Source organism: Dromiciops gliroides, chromosome 3, assembly GCF_019393635.1.
Source record: "Dromiciops gliroides isolate mDroGli1 chromosome 3, mDroGli1.pri, whole genome shotgun sequence".
In the NCBI taxonomy this organism is placed as follows: domain Eukaryota; kingdom Metazoa; phylum Chordata; class Mammalia; order Microbiotheria; family Microbiotheriidae; genus Dromiciops; species Dromiciops gliroides.
In genome coordinates, this window is record NC_057863.1 from 102714102 (window position 1) to 102736263 (window position 22162).

At 35.1% G+C, this 22162-nt stretch overlaps 1 protein-coding gene across 6 annotated transcripts in view; it reads left to right on the plus strand.

Annotated features, from left to right (window-relative positions):
- PCDH17 (protocadherin 17) overlaps window positions 1-22162 on the plus strand; it is a 122923-nt gene that overhangs the window by 95461 nt on the left and 5300 nt on the right. The window lies entirely within an intron of this gene.

Sequence of the window (22162 nt, forward strand, 5' to 3'; positions counted from 1 at the left end):
TTTATAAATAACATGATTTTTTGGGGGAAAAAAGAGCAACAAGGTCAAAATGTGTTTTATTTTTCAGATGAAGTTGTTATGAATTTCAGCTGAATAATATTAAAATTAAATCAGTTTATTATATTTGCATGGGGATCATTAGTGTTTTGCAAAATGTCATCTTCAGAGTATAGGTTGGGGGAAATAAAGAAGGAAAAAAACCTCTGCAGACTGTTGTGCGCAGTTTTACAATGTATTTATTCCAATTTTTCTAATTGATCAATTATCAGAGAGTATAGTTACCATAGTTAACACCTGCAAATCTACCTTACCAGTAATCTTATAGTAATCTTTGTTTTATAAATATTAGTAAATTGATGGAGCCAGGGGAAAAACAACTATTTTTCCCAATAATTAAACTTGGCAAGGAAAGCATTGTTCATCTCCCCCCACCCCCACCCCTTTGTGTTTAACCTGTGGATATAAAATAGATTCCACTATTTTAGAAGCTGAGCTGTCAATGTGACAAAGTTCATCTGAGAGTCCAACTTTCACCATTTCTTAGAGCCAAACATCTTTTGCAACATATGCCATTTCATATCATGTAACTTTAATCAAAATGGTAGTTTGTGTGACTATATTAAGTCTATACCTGATCCCACACTCCAAATACATCTGTGATATCATCAATGTGTTTGCCTTCCAATGACAGAGATTATAGCCCCAGCAGAAATTATTCACATATTACTTTAAAACTGCATTAATCACCCTGAAATAATTTGTTCAGAAGCAGAAACAAAAGTACTTACTTGAATTGAGGAAATTATTGTTGAAAGGCATCATAGAAAACCTATGAGCTTTAAATAATTCATCAATTTAATACAATAATTCAATAAATCAACCAACTTGGGAAAGTACTTTAACTTTTGGCACCAGTAGGTTATTAGTGTTGAGAATTACAGTAGTATAATGAAATGGTAGAATATTCTTTTTATTTTCGGTGACCTTTATATAGACCAATGTTTTCTTATACTGGAAGACACATGGGATGTAAGCTTACTTTCTAGGGTGTTTGATTTATCCTGAAAAAAAGAATCAATGATGATTTTGTGTAGAAGAAAAAATTGACATTATTTTAGTAGTTTTTGCAATGCTTAAAACCTATTCCTATGTACAAATCCAGAACTCTTAAACTCCTTGTGTTTCATGGGATTTTTTTCACCCTAAATGTCAGAGAAAAAGAGAAGGTGGAACTGAATACTAGTTTGGACAGAGAAAGGATAAATCCTATGATTTCATTTGTACCAGCGACTATAGAGCGAGGCAACTTTCCTCTGCCAGTGCAGAGGAAACCTCTGAAACTTAGGTCTTAGAGAATTGCCTAGAGGACTAAGAGGTCAAATGATTCGCCCAAGGTCACAAAGCTAAAGTATGTCAGTCAGGACTTGATAAAATATAAATGGAAATGAAACAACCTCTTTACATAAAACATTACTCAAAATCATTTTAAGCACTCTAACCTGGTAGACATTAGCTTTGAAGGAGAGACGAATCATTTCTCATGATTTCTTACACTGCTTTAGGATGACAGGTTTGATATTTTTTAAAGAATCTTTTAAAATACATTTTATTAGGCTAACCTTAAGTAGGGATGCTTTTAAATTCAAATATCATTTTAAATATTTAAAGGTAAGGGAGTTTATAGGATTGAAAAAAAAAGAAACATCATGTGAATGGACAATACATTTATTGTCTTGTTTAAAAAATAATTAGCTGGATAAAGCACCAGCCCTGGATTCAGGAGTGCCTGAGTTTAAATCTGGCCTCAGACACTAGACACTTAGTAGCTTTGTGACTCTGGGCAAGTCACTTAACCCCCATTGCCCAGCAAAAAAAAAAAAATAATAATAATAATTAGCACTTCCCCAGTGTTAAATTTTGTTAGTCTCTATGCTCTACAAGTTTTGTCAGTTTGTTTGACATCTGTTTCACATACACTCACACACATTCACACATATGCACACACTCACACCTGCTTTTAACTGAGGCAGTTTATCAACGTGATAAGCTGAGCTAGCAGGGAATTGTGATTGAGCACAGGGAAAAACAGAGAGTGTTGAAAGGTGGTTTGGGCTTTTATTGTAACCAATAAATGTTTTTAGAAGTTATTACCCTTAAGCAAGGCAGGTGTATGCCAGACACTTCCATTTATCACATGTCTCTGTTCATCACATATATGATATGTATACACAAATAGATAATGTTAAAATAAAAATAGTTTCCTTCTTCCTTATCAGGCTCAACTATGGCAAAAATCCCTTATCATTAGAATATCCTTGTTTTTTCTTCTTTTAAAAGATATTACAGCATAAGGATGATGAAACTTAAGAAATCACTCTGTATTGATATAAATCTTATCCTAAAGATCTCCATTCCATAATTCCCCTGCGTGTTTTCTCATTGGTTAAAGTATCAGTGCTTTCTCTAGAATGTGCAGGTTTTTTTTTTTTCAAAGCAGCACTTGAATTACTTTATGAGCCATAAATAAACTTGCATACTAAATATATCAGTAAGTTGGAAGAGAAGCTACATCTTTGCTTAGGTGTTTATTTCTATAACATATCTTTTATATTTTCATATAGCATTGTGCATGGATATAATTATTTTAATAATAAAAAGAAAATTGAATTCTAACTATAAGTTTATGTTCTACCCAGAACAATTGTTAACCTGATAGGTTTTCTAGGTCACATTTGGAGCAATAAAAATAATCTAGATTATATAACAGCAGTTATTTGGACTACTCTTCTAGGGCGAGGATAGACCAAGAACTTATCAATTCATATAACCACCTACCACAAATATTTTTATTAGTTTTCTCTTAAATCAGAGTTACCTTAAAATTTATATCATAAATACTGAATAACGAATTTCAATAGTTATGTGTAATGTTATCAGTGACTTGAAACAAACAATGATGACAAATTAACAAGTCATAAGAAATTTTAGTTTTTAATTTTTTTTTTTATTCTTGGAAAAGTGATTCTGATACAGTTAGCTCCTCAGGGCTGAGACCTCATTATCCCAATTAGAAATACATAGATTGTGTCATATATAAAATTTAGCTTACTATGTATAATTATTTTATGACTAAAGAAATCTCAGAATATAGTTATCAAATCTCTGCGATTTTTCTGAATATTAAAATATTGTGCAGTTTCTCTAAACACAAATATACAGAATCTGGGCCCTGTCGTTTCACAATATAATTGTCAGGTATCTCTTTTCTAGTTATAGACAAATATACCTTCCCCCCTACTCTCAAGAATAAAGGGATTTATACTCATTCCTTCCTCCCTATCAGACAACATTAAAGTTTGGTTAGTCATTTCTGTTTATCTGGAGTGATACTATATCTGGAGACATACCAATACAATAGCCATCAAATGAAGTATAGGGGAATTGACACAAACAGAAACAAATAAAATCAGAGAGAAAAGGGCATAGAGTTTTCTAAACGGGCTGATATTGGTGTGCCAGGAAGTCATCAATCTTGAATTTTTTTAAAAGAAATGCACAGAAGACAGAAACAAGGGTGAGGATTACATAATGAAGGCAAAAATGTAGCATGGTCCTATAAAAAGTATCAAAGGGACTAAATCTGAGAATCAGCCCAGACTGACAAAAATGATAATGTCAGGGGAAAGAGGAAGATCCAGAGATAGAATTACTGCTAATGGTGAACAGGATAAAGAAAATGCACATCAGACGGAAGGCAGAACTACTCATCTCTTTTTTTTTTTTGTCTGTTTTCTCTGCCAAGAGACTGATATTTGGAAAGAAACTTATAAACCAAGATGATTAATGAGATGCTTAGAGAGAACCTAACTACTCCTGATGAATTCAGTCACCAGGTCCAGGTGAAAAATCCCAGGATACTGAAAGGATTGGCAGATGGGATTGCTGGGCCCCTATCCATGATCCTTTTTAAAAGATCATGGGTGAAAAAGGAATTGTAATAAGAATGCTCAGAATGCATACAACTCCTTGTAAAATTCCAGATGTTACCAAAGGAAGTTAGCGAATATCTGGAAAACTGAAATAGTGATCACACAAAGTTAGCCTGGCTTCACTGAAAATAGATCATACCAAATTAACCTTGTTTCCTTTTTTGACAGATTTAACAGAACACTAGGTGTGAGGAAAGCAGTAACTGTAGGTTACAGGGATTATAACAAAACCTTTAATGCTATTCTTGTGGACAACATGGATTGATATGGGCCATACCATTGGATGAATAGCTGGATCCAAAGAATAATCATAGGGTTCAGTGTACATTTGGAAAGAACTCTGCTATAGAGTTCCAAGGCTCTGTTATTGTCTCTATTCCATTTAACATTTAGAAAAACATATAAGACATCGATGGCATGCTTATCAAATTTTTAGATTAGACAGAGTTGGCATTAACACTGCATAGCAAGAATCCCAAAGGACCTCATAGGCTAGACCACATGGCTGAATCTAATAAGGTCAAAGATAATCAAGAGAAATGTAAAGCCCTATGTTCAATTTCAAAAAAGATGTGGCTTCACAAATACATAGTGGGGGACATGATTAGAAAGCAATTAAAAAAAAATCTGTGGTTTTAGTGTGCTGCATATTCAATTTAGTCAGCAGTACAATAAGACAATTAAAACACTGAATGACTTTAAGAGACATGGTAATAAAACCAGGGGTATGATGGTCTTGCCAGACTGCCCTAGACTTACCACATCTAGAATTTTATTTTCAATTCTAAATGCTAAATTTGAGGAAAGTCATCAATAATCTAGAACATTTCCAGAGGAGAGGGATCAGTGTTGTGAAGACCTTATACGCTGTACATAGGAAGATTTGGTTGAGGAAATTGGCACTATTTTCATGAAGAAGAAAAGTCTTAGAAGAATCACGATAGTTATTTTGAATTATTTTTTTGTTTCTTTTGAGGGGCAATGAGGGTTAAGTGACTTGCCCAGGGTCACAGTGTTTGTATCAAGTGTCTGAGGCTGGATTTGAACTCAGGTCCTCTTGAATCCAGGGCCAGTGCTTTATCCACTGTGCCACCTAGCTGCCCCTATTTTGAAGTATTTTAAGAGAAAGGGAATAAGCATTTATGTAGCACCTTCTACATACCAGGCACTTTACTAAGTGCCCTTACTACCTTATTAGGTAGGTTCTATTATTATTCTAATTTTACATTTGAAGAGACTGATGTAGGAAGAAGTTAAGTGACTTTCCCAGGGTCCTGCAACTAGAAAGTATCTGAGTTTAGATTTCAACTCAGCTCTTGCCACTTCTAGGCCTACAACCCTATCCAGTGTGCCACCTAGTTGCTTCCAGGGTTTTTATGAGGAAGAGACAGTCATTAGAGGGAGGCCTTAGGTGAAATGGGTGGAAGTTATAGAAAAGGTGAATTTAGGTTCACCTTAAGGGAAAACTTCCTAATAATTATTGCTATCTCCAAATAGAAAAGGTTCTGGTTTTTAAAAAATCCAACAGAATATGCTAGTCACATTTTTAAATATGTCTTTCTTTTTAGAGAGCTAAATATATTTCACATCAATGACTTTGTTGTAATATGAGAAGATACATTTATTTTCACAGTGCCTCACATAGTAGGCTTAAAATTTCAAATTTAATTCAATTTTAAAAACAAGGAGAATGACCTTTAGATAGAAAAGCATTTTTTTAACTTGGGTTAGTCAGTGTAGTTTCATCTAGAGTTAGAATTTCTTTCCTTTTGTTCCTGAAATACTACATCAAGAAATTCTACGGATAACAAAATTGACAGGGATTTTTTCAAAATTAATGATTCAATCAATGGATATTTATTGAAATGTTACTATAAATAGGTTATATTCATGTAAAGTAAAGAGGAATATAATATGGCACCATTGCCCTAAACAAAGCCTAGTTGGAAATATAAAACATATAACTTAACAGATGATTAGCAGTTTGGTTGGAGGTTTAAAGCATTCTATGTTCAGCTATAATCATCAAGCCAAATGAGTAGTACAGACAATAATGCTAGAAGTACAACCAATCAGGAGTCATAGCAGGTCTTTATAAAGAAGTTTCTAGTAAGATTTGGACTTCAACTGAATTTTGAAAGCTAGGTAGACAAATTTAGAGGAAGATCATGACATTTTAAGTCAGGAAAACTATGAACAAAGGCCTAGGGCTAGAAATACAAAGGGCAGTGATTATTCAAATTTGATTGAAAAAAAGATTAGTGCTGGAAATAAATGAGTAAAAAAAATACTGGTTGGAAAGATAATTGGAGGAAGGATTATGGAAAGCCTTGAATACTAGGCCAAGGAGTTTGGACTACATTTTAGAATCATTGGATAACAATTTAAATATGAATAGGGGCATAAAAGGTATAGAAATACAGACTCATCATTCAACTTTTCAAGCTTAACATGGACCTAAAAAGTTATTATTAGATAGAAAAAAGTTTGAAAGTAGATCCTTAAATATTAAAACTCCAAGCCTTACAACTCTCTGTGAAAGTTTTTGCCATAGATCATGTTTTTTATCTAAAATGAGAAATGGCCTTCAATTATTTATATTTATGTTCATGCTATTTTTTTACTACTCCACATTTTTTTTTTTTTTTTTGCGGGGCAGTTGGGGTTAAGTGACTTGCCCAGGTCACAGAGCTAGTAAGTGTTAAGTGTCTGAGGCCGGATTTGAAACTCAGGTACTCCTGAATCCAGGGCCGGTGCTCTATCTACTGCGCCATCTAGCTGCCCTGCTACTCCACATTTTTAATGTTTTATTTTTCTGTTTTGTTTAACATCAGCAGTAATGTAGAAAACTATTCTGCAGTATACATAATGTTTTAAACCTGCAGCAGTTTGTAGTGGTATTTTCTATTTTTACGTGGGACTTTTCAAACTTCTTAGAAAAAACCATTGTCATTTTAACTTTGGCTCAGTGGTTGCCTTCATCAATGGTTTGTTGGCCGAGCTTTGGTTATGTAGCAAGTGATTCCCAAAGGGTCACATCTGCTGCTTGTCTGCATGTCAGTCCCTTAACTTATTCTCCCATTTTCTTCACTGGCTCAAGGTACTCTAATGAATATAGAATATGAGAACAGTTCTCAAGAAAAAGGCATTTCACTGTTACTAATACACAATCTCAAAACTTCATCTATATAGTCAATATAATATATATGCATACACATAGATAGATATGTCCTCATGGATTGTGATCCCCACTTTTTTTTTTTTCTGCTTGACATGTTATTCTTTCCTAATGTGGGGACCAATTTTTAATTGGGGAGTGTTAGCTAAGCAACTCGCTGCAATATTGGGGCAAGGAAGGGGACTGGCAGCCTCCCTCAAAATAGAACAGGATTTATTTTAACAAGAATGAACTTTAAAAAAAAAAACAACACAAACAGGATCAGTAGGATCAAGGGAAAGGAAATAAAATGGGGAAAGGGAAATTATACAACCTGAAAAACACCACTGCCCAGGAATCAGCTGAGAATACACAGCAGAGCTCCTGTCTCCTTCCAGCTTCCAGCCAGAATGGCTATTTCTCCTCCCCATTCCCAGGAACCCCCACACAGCCCCCAGCCAATTGACTGGCTGCTCTGACAGTCACATGACTGCCCTCACTAGGCTTCCAATCATTATAATTTTTGCCAGGCCTATGTAGGTGTCAGCGGAGTGGTGATGACGTGAGGTGCCAGCGCTATGGCAACGGCTACGGCAAGGGCTACAACCAGTGGGTGGAGCACCATATGGTTTGACAGAGCCCAGGCCAGGGCGCACCAAGGCATAAAAAACCTCAAATCACAATTAATTCTTTACACTAAGAAAGTAAGGCAAATGTAGTAGAAAGAAGGTAATCTGTGTTAGATTACAGTACTCAAATTCAGTTTCTGTAGTGTTCAAGCTTTTATTTTTTAAGTTATAATATCAATTATTTTATTCCCTTCAATTAATAAACATTTAGCATGGGGTATTGCAATGAGTAGGTGCTTAGTAAATGTTATTCCCATTTATTAAACACCTATAATGTACCAAACACTATCTATTATAGTTGTTGGAGATAGGGATAAGGACTGGATCAGTGACTTCAGTGATCTAATGATCTCCCAAATGGGCAAATCCCCTCCACAAGTTCAGGTAGACAAATTCTCTGCAATGTTTTCTGGAATATTGAGAGGTTGTCACTTACATATGGTCACAGCAGCCTTCAAGTATTAGAGGTGGAGCACAAGCCAGGTCTTCCTAATCTGGAGTGAATCCAAGTCATTCTCGATTTCTGTCTCACATACTATATCATACAAACCTCTACAGCACTAGGGGTAAAAAGACAAAAATTAGACGATTTTTGCACAAAAATCTGGGAAGTGCTGGTGTGGCAGTCAGAACACCCAGACATACAGAGATATTTGATATGACATATACAATATAAATGCAAAGTGACCTTGGGGAAAGGACACTAAATGTCTTTTTGTAACAGTTGGCAGCAGACTAGAGAACTGGATGGGAGTTGGAGGTTCCAAAAGGTGTTTTCCACTCATGTAATGATAATAGCAGCTGTAGCATCACACATACAAAGAGTGCCCTGGTTAAGGTTAATTGTAGGACCCATATGTTTAATATTTAAGTTGCATTGTCTGTACCTGCTTCATGGATTTCCCTTAGAAACACTAAGTAAACATTTCTAGCTATTCCTCCTCAAAGACACCACTTAATGAGAGGCAGATCATAAAACTCAGTTACAAAATAATTACCACCCATGATTTTGGATTGTTTAACTTTTTTGTGGGAGTCTGTTAGCATCACTAAGTTTATTTTTTCCTCATACTATTCATGTTGGATGAATTGTAGGGGAACATCACTCTAAATGTCGTTCTCTCCCACTCACTCCTCCTTACCACCTCTCCCCACAGCTCATAAGAAGACTTGGCTGAACCAAAACTATATTTAGAGAATTTTTTGACAGTTTGAACTTTGTGATGAAGAACATTGCCTTTAGAGCATTATAATACTTGCATTCTTTACATACATGTCCATCTAGTTTAAAGGAGTTCCATGGGAAACCTAAGACATTTCTGCAGAACTAGTTTCTATATATTGAGCCATATATCTCTGCAGCAGAAATACTATGAAAGATTAAAAATTTAACCCTTCAGCATAAAATATATCTTTATATCTTCTGGGACTCCCAAATCCTATTGGTAGGTGCTGATTACTGAATAATAAACAGAAGAGGCATTAGCTACATCTGCATTAACTCAGTAGAGAAATGCTAACAATGACACTGATTCTGTTTACTCACCTCTAGCAATTGAAACAAAGAACATGTGTTAGTAACAGAATATGAACAACAATATTTATGCTGGTAAATAGATGCATGTCCCCATAGAAATCGATAGTAAAGATGAGAGAAAACTCCTAATATGAATATCTGGCTTGTTACTTACAACAAGTTAGGCTTAATAGGCGTGTTTTCATTGACCTTCCTTACAGGATTAGAGCTTTGCCAGAAGGATGACTTGAATTTTAGATGTGTTCATCCATGTCATCAAAGATTCATGTCATCAACCCAAGATAGAACTAGCAAACAGAGACACTGAAAACAAAGGGAAATTCTCCACTTCTAAAGCTGAAAAAACTGTAATAGAGTTAACATCCTTTTTATGCCTGAATTTCATCGCAGCATTTCAATGGCTAGAATTTAAAATTTGGCCTTGTAAGCCAAATAGCATCTTTGTGAACTGTGTGCCAAAGCGTCAGTTCCTCCTTGCATGTAAATCAGACACTTTTTTGGCAGCTGTGTTAAACCCTTTGGAAGGTACTGTAGAAATGCTCTAGCAGGAAAATTACTAAGATGAAGATTCGTAGCCTAACAGAGAGAAACTTCAAGGGGTTCTGACTGACATCACTGAAGGAGATGTTCTGCACAAGAATTAGTACACTTTTTTTTATAAAGTAGCAGTAGAAAAGCAGGGTGAGAGGATAGTTAATGGTTATGTGCTGATAGTTTTTTTTTTAATGGCCAACTCATAGCTTTCCATATTGTAATAGCATAAATAAATTATTATTCAAATATGGCTTTTTATTTAACTAACAACACTAGAGTTAAAAAACAAAAAACCTAAGAGGCAAATCTTTTGACCTCCATATTTGAATGAAATTTTGGGCAGGAGTTATAGTTAGATTATAAGTCTTAGAGCAGAAAGGAACTTTAGAGATCTTCTAGTCTAGCCTGATTTTAGATGGAGGAAGGAAAACTGAGCTCCAGAGTAGTTAAGTGACTTGTTGAAGGGGCTGTAAGTAATTAGGAGCAGGAGCAGAGGTGGGGCTAGAAACTATACCCTCCTCATTCCTGGTCCAGAGCGTTTATTAATTATCTACAATTGTGATAGTTGTAGAGAAATGGGGGGGATGGAATGGTCTACAAAATATTAGAGTTTTCTTTTTCTTCATGTTAGACTAGCCTGGAACTGAGCAGATTTGATATCATTTTGAGAATGGGGGTGCAGCTTTCTCCAACAATAATAAATGACAACAAATATTGGCATAGTTTGCATAGAATTCTTATGGTTACTAAGGACTTGTACATGCAGAAATCTCATTGGAATCTCAAAGCAATCCTAGGAGGTACATAGAAAGGGTAGGTATTTATTATATTATTATTAATAATTATTTCATAAATGAGGAAACCAAAGCTTAGGGCGGTTTAACTGACTTGTCCATAGTTCCATGAATTTTAAAATGGAAGTGGTCAGACTCAATCACCAAATCACAGTTGAAAGGGACTTCATGTGCCATGTATTACAATCCATTAGTGATGAGCTTTGAGCTCCTTGAGAGCAAGGATTTTCTTTTTTGGGGGGTGGGCTCCTCTTTTCTTTGTATCTCCAGTACTTAGTATAGTGCCTGGCTTATAGTAGGTGCTTAATGAAATACTTGTTGACTTGAGCAAGAACCTTTATACAAACATCTTCAGCAACTGGTCATTCTGCCAATTGGACAGTTCCAGTGAGGGAAAACCAACTACTTCTGACCTATTCTACTTACAGACAGCACTGAATCTCAGGATATTTATTTTCCTTTAATTTCAAGTATAAATTTGCATCTGCAACTTATATGCATCATTACTAGTTCTACCTCTCCCCCCAGAGCCTTTTGATTATATGTCCAGTTTTGCCTCTGTGCTACGGACATGTTTTTTTGGGGGGGTTTTGGTTTGTTTTTGGCAGGGCAATGAGGGTTAAGTGACTTGCCCAAGGTCTCACAGCTAGTAAGTGTCAAGTGTCTGAGGTCAGATTTGAACTCAGGTCCTCCTGAATCCAATGCCGGTGCTTTATCCACAGTGCCACCTAGCTGCCCCCTCAGCAGGCCTTTTATTTTGGTAAGATATGGCTCTTGTTGGCAACACTTATTAACATTAGCTATCCCACTCAAGTCAAATTTAATTTTGGTAGATCTGTGTTACAGGGGGTAGAATGAACATTCTCTCAGATGCACCTCTCCTTTTTGTTCTCAAAAGCTATTTGATTTCATAAATAAGATTCAGTCCACCACCAAAGTCTCAGTACTTCATCATACAACATCCTTCAAAAACTATTATTTCTTCCACTCTGTCCACTCTTCAATCTCTAATACAATTTTATCAAATATTGCCTCCTCATTGTCTTCTGAAATAAGCCAATGTTTATTTCCTTGGCATTATTGGGGGGGTTTTATTTGTTTGTTTTAAATTTTGGTTTGGCTGTTTTTTTATTTTGAGACTGGGTCTCTTTATCTTATCCATACTGGAAGTAGCCATTCATGGTTGATCCTGCTGTTATCAGTTTGAAAGCTTCAGTCTATTCTTTTTTCCTGGATTGGCTTTTGATTTGGTTAATCTTCCTTAGATGACCTTATAGTCCTCCAATTTAAACCAACCAGTGGTGTCCCAAACTCAAGGAAACCACCAGTTTGGGCATCACCCAGTAATAGGCCTATGCTTTAATGAGAGGCTTCTCTCCCTGATTTTCAAAAGCCTTTCATATTTTAGTTTCATATTACATCCTTTGCCTGGTTTTTATCATGACTATGCAAACACAAATTCTCTGCATCTTTCCTTATTATTCCATTGGCATGCATGCCATACTCTACCCTTGCCTATGTTGTTTTTCTTTGACCCTCAGTGCCTTCTTTTATTTTCTCTTCCACTTGTAATCCTTTACATCCTTCAAGGAACATCAGAAATTATGCCAACTACTCAAACCCTTTCTGATCTCTCCTTCTGAATTCCTATTTTACTATAGTCATTATCAATTATGTTATGTCCAAATCCTCTGTGGGAGTCTAAACTCCTTGGGGAAATTCACAGCATTTTAGAGTTGCTGTTGTTGTTGTTTTTTTGCATATCCCCCTCTGGTAACTAAAGCAATGTCAGTGTTAATGGATACATGGAGGGTGCTTCGAAGCAATTTTTAAAAACCACAAGGCATTTCTCCCACTAAATTGCAGCCTGTTCTTATACTTATGGGTTTGATTGGGTTGAATCTCACCCTGCCAAGAGTTTCTGTCAGGGTCCTAGTCCAACTAGAAAGTCATTCCCATCTCAATATTACAGCAAAAATACTTCAGGGTCCTCTTCACTTCCAGGACTGTGAATGCCATAGGTTGCCAATATCTGGTTTTAGATTCCTGTTTTCTCTTTAATCTATTTTTCTTCTGTTTTTAATCTTTAAATTTTCTCCATGCAATTGCTACCTAGTTTCTTCTACCACCAAAATATGTTGCTCATTTTTCAATGCAATCTCAAAGTAATAGCGTGGATCCTAGTGTCTGTACTCTGTCCAGAGGGTCACAGAAACTCATGATGTTCCCTGAAGGCTTGCAGGTGCACTCAGCAATGGTTTGCAAATGGTTGAGGCAGCGTGGAGCCATCCAGCTGCTGCTGGATTCTCTCAAATAGAATATAGACCAGTAGGCTCTAGCATCTGAATGCACTCATGCTAATGTATCAGAGGAAAATTTTACAGTGCAGGTGCATTCCTCAGGATTTGCCATTTCAAAATTACCCATGTATTGCCAACGGGACCATGTTTTAAGAAATTACTTACACATGTACACACACAAGTCTGAGATGAATATATGAAAGATAGACAATTGACCATATGGGCAAATAATGCTCTGAGAGTTTAATGTCGCCTATAGCCTATAAATATTTATTTTGTTTTTCTTATAGTAAATTATTTGAACATTGATCAGCATATGGTCATTAATGAAGTAGAAGGAAAGAATCAAATCTCAGGACTCATGATAATAATAATTATTAGCTGTGATGTTAACAGTAGGCCATTATTAGAAGGTATAGGAAATGTACTGGTTGTAACAGTGTCCATTTTCCCACAAATTTCAGAAGAGTAAAAAACAAACTGCTGCATCTGTAATTCACCTGCTTAATTAGTTAACCAACTGTTGTTCCCCATGCACAGCTAGAATCATGGGTAATACAATGCAATATGTGAAAGATCATTCAGCTGAAATAAAGTCACTTAATTCCTCCTATGTCACATTTTCCCCTCACCCATTCTTTTTCTCCCTTGCCCTAGGAGTAAAGCTAGCTTATTAAAAATTTTTAAATCTACTCAGGTGAATACTGAATATGTGGATAGTGGGGATGTAAGAAAAAGACTGCATAGATGAAGCATAGGACACAATTTACTCTGATGTTATGAACTATTTCTCTTTTTCTGAGAACCAAACCACTGTATGTTTTATACATATAGTCCTTTAAGCAGTGTTAACAGATGGAGATATTGAAAGTGAAATATATTTTTCTCTTCTCTTGTAGGTTAGAGGAAAACCGGAAGCCATATTAGGATTAGAATACTTAATAAGTAATATCAGAGTCATAGATGGAAAGGATGAATATAGGCATATAGCTAGGTTATCCATGTTGCAGGAAGCCATTCCCTTCATCATTAATGAACAATATATGGATTAATAATACAATAATAATACCAATACAGGAAGACCTATTTTGCTTGAGGAGGCAGGCTTCTAGGGACATATGTAGATTAGAGAGTATTTCCACAGGAATTGATCTCTAGGTATTGGAAGTGAATTGGGATTTCTTTCCAGCTCTAATTTTTAGCTTTACTCATTTCATTGGTGCTTATACACAAGCACAGTTTCATAGAACATGCAATTAGTTAGTCCTACTATTACCCCTAAACTCCAACATCTGAAGGAAACCTTATGGTTTTCTGTCAGGGGAGCACATAGGGTGGGGCACTTTACTTAGGTATAGCATTCTTCTACTGAACACTGGTACTGGACCATAAAAGAGACAGGTGACAGCTTCCTGTTTCTCAGACAGCTAATTTAGGTGCTATGACAGCTTATGTTGGTGAAGGAAGGGGAGTTGGAAATAAAAAGGGAAAATGAGAACAAATAAAAAATGGACTTCCATTTATAGAGTTTTCTTCTTGGAAACAAACACTGAGTTTTAGATCCTGCTAGAAACAGCACCGACTATGCTAAGAAAAGAGCACTCTTTCTATTAAAGCTATTCACAAAGCAGAAATAAAACTATTTTGTTGACAGCCATGAAGTGGAGAAAATTCCCTCTCGAATTGAGTATTGCCTTAGCCACCAAGAAGCAGAATGCCCGCATTCATGTCCTGTTTTATTTTTGTTTTCAAAATTTCCATGACAGAGATTTATATCTTCATAAGAAGACAATTAATTCTGTTCTGCAGAGGCAGATAGCTTATGTATATGTGAAGTTCTTATGCTCAAAGCATATGCATGGTTGCCGATTTACAAATACGTGGCTACCAGGGCATTAGAAACTAAGGGAGTGGAATCATTTTATGTTCCTCAATGTTTCCTGTTGTGGTTAAAACAGGTTGCCTAGCATCCATCTCTAGATGGAGTTGGACAGGGGCAATCTATGACATGGAAGAGGAGTCTAAACCTCCAATTGTTTCTTTAAGTTAACTGTCTGCCTCTGAGCTAGAAGAAAGTACAGTGATGCAGCAGTGCACTCACACTAAAAGGGCAGACGGGCATGGTATGTGTCAGTCCAAAATCCTTTCCCCTAAACTGGAAGGATAGTAGACTACTGGTAGAGAAAAAAACAAAAACAAAACCAAAAAAATCTCCAACACTTTTGTTTGTTTGTTTTTGCAGGCATGATGGTTAAGTGACTTGCCCGGGGGTCCACAACAGGTAATAAAATGTCAAGTGTCTGAGGTCAGATCTGAACTCAGGTCCTCCTGAATCCAGGGCTAGTGCTCTATCCACTGAGCACCTAGTCTGCCCTTCCTATACTTTTTGAAACCAAATGGTGGTTACTGTAGGATCACTTAACCTATGTAATACCTCCTGTGCTCTGAATCTTAGGCATTTACCTATAGCTTTGGGGTAATTTTCATCTATTAAAGAAATAGTTATCCAATGCATATTAAAATGGAAACATTGCACTATGGAAATCTTAAATTTATTAATTTATGGAAAACACTGCACTTTGAAACAATGGCATTAATGGAGGGGAGAATCAATCAAATCAATAAGCATTTACTAAGTACCTGTTCATGCTAAGCCACTGTATTAAGAGCTGGATACACAAGTTGATGATGATGGTGGTGGTGGTGTTGGTGGTGATGGTGTATGATCATCATCATCTAGATGGCACAGTGGATAGAGCATTGGGCCCAGTGTTCAGCAAGACCTAAGTTCAAATCTAGCCTCAGACACTATTTTAGTGACCCTGGACCAGTCAGTTCACTGCCATATGTCTTAGCTTCCTTTTCTGCAAAATGGGAATAATAATAGCATTTCCCTCCCAGGATTTTGTGAAAATCAAATGAAAAAGTAATTTTTAATCTCTTAGCACTGTGCCTAGTACATAGTGCTGTATAAATGTTAGCTATGATGATCATAAAGCACCTTAAAGTCTGTAAAGCACTTTATTCAGTCTATCTTATTTGATTCTCATGACAACCCTGTAAAATAAGTAGTCTCTATTATTAACCATTATTAACTCAATTTTAAACAGAGACTTTATTTTCTTGTTTCCCTTTTGCTTAGCACAATGCCCAACCCATAGTAGGTGCTTAGCAGATGTTTTGTTTGGTTTGGTTTGGTGAGGCAATTGGGGTTAAGTGACTTGCTCAGGGTCACACAGCCAGTAAGTGTCAAGTGTCTGAGACCAGATCTGAACTCAGGTCCTCCTGACTCCAGGGCAGGTGTTCTATCCACTGCTCCACCTAGCCAGAAGAAGCTGAAGGTGAGAGAAGTTAATTAATTGCCTAGGGTCACATAGACACTAAAGTTCTAAAGCAGTATTAGAACTCATGTCTTCCAGAAGCCAGTTATGATATTCTTTAGACCTAGCTGTCAATAAATGAAATAATTTCATCTCATAAAGGTTGTAGAAGTCATCTAGTCCAACCTCTGCCAGTGGTAATAATTCTCTTGGTTTATCGTCATCTTTCTTTGGCTTAAAAAACAGGCAGTGACAGGAATTTCACCGGATATCTTAAACAGCCTATTCTATTTCTGACAGATTTAGTTGATAAAAACTTTATTTATTTTTACCCTTGTATGGAACTGAAAGCTACCTTCCCATAACTTCCATCCCTAGATTCTTTTTTTTTTTTTTTTGTGGGACCATGGGGGTTAAGTGACTTGTCTAGAGTCACACAGCTAGTAATTGTAAAGTGTCTGAGGCTGGATTTGAACTCAGGTACTCCTGAATCCAGGGCCAGTGCTTTATCTACTGTGCCACCTAGCTGCCTCCCCCCATCCCTAGATTCTTGGTATACTCTGTGATCTTTTTAAAATCAACTTGTCAGTTACCAGAATGTTAAGCCATTATTCCATTCCCTGCAATGAATTGTCATATAACATAATTTGCAAGTATCCTAATCATCCTGGCTTCCCTCTTTGGGGCATAATCTACATTGTCAATATCTTTTTTGAAATGTGTTGACTAAAACTGCATAGGACACTCCATAAATATTCTGCTCAGGACAGAACAGAGAGGGACTCATCACCATCATGGTGGTAGCCCTTTGCAAAATTGTCAAAATTACCTGATATTGTAGCAGCCAATTTGCTTAAAGTTTTACTTGCATGCAATTTTCTTTGGATAGACGTGGCACACAATTCTTTTCCAGTGACTTATTTCTTTTGAAGATACATTTTAGCATTAAAAAAGGAATATAAAGATAACAATTCTTTTATGCATACTAATAATCTTCATACCAGAGGGAATATTAAAGATGAGCTGAAGCTAAAAAGAAAAAAAACACAATCCATTTCGTATTGCTGAGTCTAGCTATGAGTGTCTCAGATAAACAAGACAATATGAATATTCAAATTTCCAACAGGTCTACTTAATAATAACTTGTGAAGAGAATTAGTGCTTTGGATCCCCTTATTTTTAAATCAAGTGAATGCATCCAAACTTCTGATCAAATGTATTACAGTTGTAGGGCTAGCTAAATATAAGCATCACATAACCCAATACATAAAAGTTTACAATAAAAGTCAATGCTTTCTCACCCCCCTCCTTTTTGAATCTTTTCATTCATAGCATTGTCCAATCACATAATTATTTAAAATACATTAACAGAAAATCTAATATATTGTCATTTGTGCTAATAATACAACAAAATTCTATTTTATAAAATAATTAATTTAACATAAACTTTGTCCAAGGTAACATAGATACCAGTCTCTATCCTCAAATAGTTTACATTATTCTACTTCATTAAGGAGGCATTGATGTGAATTTTTACAGATGGATTGGGTTTTTCATCTATATGCAGAACTAGGTTTTTCAAAAGAGATTCTGTAGAATTAATAAAGAATTCATATTAACAATTATATCATTTTTAAAATTTTATAAAATTGTAGGAATTCACTTATATTACTTGTTTTCTGCTAAGGATGTGCTAAAACTGATTAATTCTATTTAGAAAAAACTATTTTGTACTTCTAAGAAAAAAATAAACAATAGTAGAAATGTTATAATTAGTATGCAATTTCAAAATTAAATAATATGGAGTTACCACATCATAAATAAAGTTAGAATAAATCCCAATTTCATAACATAGCCAGCAGCATTTTATGAGTTTAGTGAATTACTCAATATTCATCAAACATTTTATAAAGCACTCTTTCTGGAACCTGGATACCTATCCATAAATGTGTTTGATTTGTGGATTAAGCTGGAGTAGGATATATGTCTTCATTTACCATATAATGAGCCAACTTCTATAGGAAGCAAACAGAATTTTTTTTCATAAGAGTCAGGTTTTAGACACTCTACTAGTTTGACTCTGAAAAGTCTATCAGAATAGACCTTTTAAAATGCTTTAAGTACTGAAGGCATTATGATTTTTTTTTCATTTCATTGAAATGGAAAGATTGTTTTATTATTGTTGTTGTTGTTTTTGTTGTTGTTATTATTATTTGCTTGATAAGAGGAGAGAGGGGCAGGACTTGTCTGAAGGTCTTCCTGATTACTGGTTCAACTTGCTCTAGGCTAAGGTACAATGCTTCTTAATTATCAGTCTATTATAGTCATTCCATACATATATCTATATATCTATGTTTCTATCTATGTCTCTTAACAATCAATCTTATCTATCTATCTATGATGCTTTAGAGTTTATAAGATATTTTTACAAAAGTTATGTCATTATATCCTCACAAAAACTATGTGAAATAATTAGGGCAAGTATTACTGACCTTATTTTACAGATGAGAAACTGAAGCTCAGAAAACCTGAGTTATGTAGATATTTTGCACAGGTGGGTCACAATTCCAAGTCTTCTGAACCAGTCTATTGTAACTTAGCTATATTTAAAGCTCCCAAAGGGACTAAGAACTCTAATTATTATCTATTCAATGAAATAATAGATTGGGAATGACTTATAACATTATGTGAATCCATAAATGCTTCCCCTTTTATTCAGCCATGGTTTCTTCTCAGAGTTAAATCACAATATAAATATATTTCTTTGGGATTTGGTCATAGATTTAAATAGTCATTCCCCATCTCAACACAAGGTAGTTTTTAGGACTCTGACCTCTTGGGCATGGAGAAGAGATGGGGGATCTTTCATACTGTTCCTTCCAGATGTAATGTCATTTTTAAAAAATATATTTTTATTGCATGAACTACTACAACAGGGGAATTTCTCTGGTTTTCTATGGGGAATGTGAACCTGTCCATTAGACAGAACTGTCCAGCACCCCAGTAGTTGAATAACAGCATGATCTTCATCCTGCTCAATTAATAATGACTTTCTCTTTGCCTAGATCCTCATCCAAAGTTATTATTCTGCTGGATAAGCATGCACCAAAACATGAATCAAACTCAGTCAAATTTTCGACTGAATGATTGGCGCATAATATAGGTGCTTAACAAATAAATGTTTGGTAAAAGAAATCCAATTGAAGGCTATTTGGACCCTGTCATATAGCATGTCAGGAAAGCTCCCTATGTCTCAGGGAAGAAGATGCTGGATTGCTGATGCTATCTGGTTCCAAAGAAAAGCCAATTTTGGATCAAATTTATTTGCCTATAATTTTCTACACAGTTTAAAAAAATATTTGATTTTATAAATTCCCAATCTAGGCAAGTACAGATTTTCCACAGAGTTTATGTTCCTTTTCTTTCTATAGCTGATAATTTAGCACATCTGTTTTAAAATTTGTTCTCCCAAAGGTGTAGAAAACAATTTTGATCATCTACCTGTAAAGCTCCAGAGATTGATAAAAGTCTCCATACTATTCTTATTTATTATACACAAATGCATTGTTAAGGGTCTATTTTTAACCAGAGGCAGAAAGGCTAGAGACAACAGAAACCAGTATAGTAACTAGCCATAGAACCTTTTGTTTATGTATGTATGTATAATATGCATATGTGTAATAAGCATATACACTTTTGCTAATTTTATCTTTCTGCTTATCCACTTCTTTATGTTTACCTTTCCATTGTTTCTACTTAAAAAAAATAAATACTATTCTTGCCCTTAGTGGTGATAATTCACTTTGGTTTATAGACTCTACTACTTAGTACAAAAGTGCCTCTTCAATTTACTTCTATGTCTGTGAACTGTAGCATTCAAAATTATAATCTAATGGTAAGGTGAGTTCTTATAATGTATTATAATCGACACTCCAAATCTGCTTCCTAGGATGTGACATAAAGAGTGAAATTTAAAAAAAAATTAACAAAATAACTACCAATTTTTAGTACTAGAGTTCAAGTGCTCATATAGGCAGAGCTCATTTCTCATTCAGGGTCAACTTAGATTTTTTTTTTTTATCCATGACCACATTATTCTTTTTCCTCCCCCAGATCATTTCATTATTTTTCTTTCTTTCTTTTTTATTCATATTTAATTCAGCCAATGTCAGACAGGCTACCTAAACAGAAATGAAGGATTAGTCAAGATTAGAATATAATATTGTATTATGCTATTTCAAGGAGTATGTAGCTGTTGAAAACTTGGAACTTCAAGCTCTAAAATATGTAAATGTATTGCTAGGCACAATGGATAGTGACTTTTTTCATTGGTGTTTATTTGTGCATGATTGTGATAGGTGAGTATAATAGTAGATATAGAACCAGATAGTACTATGGATTTGTGGTTCTCAAGTCAAGAAGGCTGAGGAAATACAAATTGTGCACATTAAACTTTGTTAGTTTAACAAGCAGGTCCTGTCCTTTTTTGCCCTATATCCCTTAAAAATAGAGAAAGTTTTCTAGAAAACAAGTGTGGTTGTCACAAACATCAGTATGATGAGCAACCAGTCAATAGACTGTTTTGAGAGTCTGATGAATTCTTAAGATTTGTGTGTGTGTGTGTGTGTGTGTGTGTGTTTATGCATAGCTTAGAACATATCAATTTATTTGTTCATATTAACTACAAACTAACTTTTACTTTTACAGTCTGTTGCATATATATATTTAACATATGTATATATGTGTGTACACTCTAGCTCATTCACTGAAAATAAAATTTTAAAATTGACCTAAATGAAAGTGAGACAATGTTCCAAAATACTTTTGCCATTTTAGAAGTGTGAATGTTTCATGCTATGAAATATGACATAATTTTCTATAATGTCAAGATTTTCAGAAACTTCCCTTTATAAATGAAAGAACTTCATAAAGTTGAATTTTACAAGTAATTTTCTTATATCTGGAAATATGTGTATATTTCAAATGTAAACCCAGGTTTGTAATCTATCTTTGTATTACTTCTCCCCCGCCCCAATTCTGTGAGTCACTTAGGGGGTGAGGATATACTTTTTATTTAAAAAAAAAACTGGTTGTGGAAGCTAATAGGGATTTTTCTTAGTACTTACCACTTGAAGATATTACCTAACATCAATTAAAGAGTAACTCTTAGGATTCTTAAATGTACAGACGATCTTAGTTTCCTTATGTTGACATATATCTTTACTTCACAAGGAGCGTCCATTGGCTCAGAAAGGATCACTTCCATAGATTATGAGATTTAGGATTGGAAAGGAATTTATAAATTTTAGCCCAACTCCTTCCTTTTAAGGATAAGGAAACTGAGGCCAGAGAGAGGAAAAGTAAGTTGGCAAAGGTTACTTAGCAGCATATCAGCTATCCAGCACCAAAGTCCACTAGCTCCCAAATCAATTATTTTGTTTGTTTGTTTTCAAATCAATTATTCTTTTTGTTTGTTTGTTTTTAAATCAATTATTCTTTCTACATGAACAAAAGTAGTCATTTTGGACAGTTGGACCAATTTAGACAACTTACTGGGCCAGAGTTACAGTTCAGAATATTGGGGTCAATTAAACTGCACAGGAGAGAGAGACTTTCTTTATTATTATCTTGTTCAGCATCTTTGAAACAGCAGTCATTAAAAAAAAAGTTTTATTTAGATACTCCATATGCCTATTGGCAAAACAGGGAAGCAACATTTCTTGCAGAAAGCATTATCATTTGAAACAGAATGTCATGATTTGTCATTCATTCTGAGCTCTATCTCTTGAGCAAATCCATTTTCACATACTTGCACTAAAAACCAAAAGCAGGAGTGAAGAAAACTGATTACATGATCCATACGCATATCTAATAAAATACCAGTGTGCACTTTTTGACAAGC